The 2,437-nt window shown below is 36.8% G+C and overlaps 1 protein-coding gene across 2 annotated transcripts in view; it reads left to right on the top strand.

Moving 5' to 3' along the window:
- LOC138862029 (uncharacterized) overlaps positions 1-2,437 on the top strand; it is a 29,031-nt gene that overhangs the window by 10,986 nt on the left and 15,608 nt on the right. The window lies entirely within an intron of this gene.

Here is a 2,437-nt window from a genome sequence, read left to right as displayed (position 1 = left end):
TTTTGTTAATTTTTGTAACTTACCTTATTGTTATTAATTTAGCCTCATTCTTGTGTTATTTTATTTTGTCGGTTTGGTCACTTCACCAGCCTTCCATTATTGTTTGTAAAGATTATTTTGTAACTGCTTAATTAGTCAGTATGACATTTTTTTTCATTTACTTACCCTTTTTGTTATGTTAATTTTGCATAATCATTTCCTGTCATTATTTCTTATGTCATGATATTAGTCAATAATATCAATAAATTGTGTGTAAGGTAATCTTGTGTCTTGTTTTCTAACCTTGAACAATCCTTTGATTAATTGTTGAATATTAAGAACCTGGCACACACATGTGGCAACCTTGCCAGGATTGTTCAGGTTGGATACATATACTGGATTATCTTTTATTCAGTCAGGATATGTCCTACAGAATCCTCGCCATCCTTGGGAGGCGTGCATTTTCTCATTGAATGTATGTAGTACTTGCTTGTTATTCTTATAGAGATTTTTGTGGGCGGTTATTGTCTGTTTGAAGCAGTCTACTCATGCACATTGTAAACGCTCTGTTGGTCGAGCGTGTTGGTCATCGCTGTTGCAAGGTGTAAGCAGTGGCTTTCTAGTGGTAGATGTATTATTGTATGTAATCTTTTATTTGGTGAGTTACTCTTTCCCAATCATGTCTGATTATACATTTGAAGTCTTGAGGCAGCAGGCAGAGTCTTTAGAACTTACAGGTGTAGATGCTGCTAGGTATATTCAAGAACAACAAATAGCAGATAAAGATGAAAGAGCTAAAGAGAGAGAACTAGAGAAAATTAGGATTGAGGCAGAGAGAAAGAAAGTAAAGTTGGCTCATGAACTTGAAATGGCTAAAACTAATAGTAATCCTTGTATTTGAGCAAGTGCAAATATATCTTGTCGTTCCTCATTGCCTGTCTTCTGGGATGGAGAAGATATTGCTTTTTATCTTCTGAGGTTTGAACGCGTGGCTTGTCTTGGAGTATCACCAGCCACGTATACTGTCCAGCTGGGGAGTCTGTTGACCGGTAAAGCTGTAAGCATATACGCTTCTCTTTCTCCTGAAGTTACTAGAGATTACGAGGCTCTAAAGAAAGCTCTTCTTAGAGGGTTTAACAAGACTCCAGATCAGTATCGCATGGATTTTAGATCCAGTAAGATCAAAGTTGGGGAGACATATCAACAATTTTCCATTTATATTGGTAGATTGTTTGATCAGTGGCTGGAATATAGGAATATTGAGAAGTCGTATGAATCCATAAGGGAATTCATGATCTTTGATCAGTTAATATCTTCTCTATCATCTGACATAAGAATGTTTATCAAGGAACGTAATACCTCCTCCCTTGATGCTGCTGTAGAGCTACCTGATACTTGGGCTTCTGCACATAATGCATACCCAAAGATTAATAGTGGATAACATAAGAGAAACCCAAAGAAAGAAGAGGAGGGGAGGATGAGGAGGGGAAGGAGGAGGATGAAAAGGAGTAGCAGGAGGGAAAGGAGGAGCAGGAGGAAGAGGAGGAAGAAGAGGAGGAGGAGGAGGGAGAGGAGGGGAAGGAGGAGGAGAGGAAAAGCAGGGAGAGGAGGAGGAGGAGAGGAAAAGCAGGGAGAGGAGGAGGAAGAAGAGCAGGAAGAAGAAGAAACAGAAGAAGAGGAGGAGGAGGAAGAAGAAAAGGAAGAAGTAGTAGTAGAAGAAGATGAGGAAGAGGAAGAAGGGGGAGGGGAAGAGGAGGATGAGAAGGAAGAGGAGCATGTGAGTGCCAGGTTCTTAATATTCAACAAATAATCAAAGGATTGTTCAAGGTTAGAAAACAAGACACAAGATTACCTTACACACAATTTATTGATATTATTGACTAATATCATGACAATAAATAATGGCAGTAAATGATTACGCAAAATAACATAACAAAAATGGTAAGTAAATTAAAAAAAAGGTCATACTGACTAATAAAGCAGTTACAAAATAATCTTTACAAACAATAATGGAAGGCTGGTGAAGTGACCAAACCGACAAAATAAAATAACACAAGAATGAGGCTACATTAATAACAAGTTACAAATATTTAAAAAAAGTCCAACTTATGGCATACATCATGTACAAAAGAAAAGGGTAAACAATACAGTTAATACAACAAGCAGAATCAACCAAATATATCAGAAATAATAATAAAATAATTATCCAACAAAAAGAAATCAAAAGTAGAATAAAATATATTCCATAAGACCACAATGAGATGGAAATGCAGTCAATGGTTTGGCTTGGTTAGAAAGGGGTACCTGATAATAAGCCTTAGTCAAATCTTATTCAGAAAATATCTAGCTCACTAAATTTATGTAAATCCTCATCAATGGTACACGATGGCTCAACATGGAAGACAGTGACGGAATTTAAGGATCTATAGATCCTTAAATCAATGGCCCTTCTATATGT

The sequence above is a fragment of the Penaeus vannamei genome, chromosome 6, assembly GCF_042767895.1.
Source record: "Penaeus vannamei isolate JL-2024 chromosome 6, ASM4276789v1, whole genome shotgun sequence".
Classification (NCBI taxonomy): domain Eukaryota; kingdom Metazoa; phylum Arthropoda; class Malacostraca; order Decapoda; family Penaeidae; genus Penaeus; species Penaeus vannamei.
Note: the sequence above shows the minus strand (reverse complement) of the source record. Positions and strands in the feature narration are given on the sequence as shown.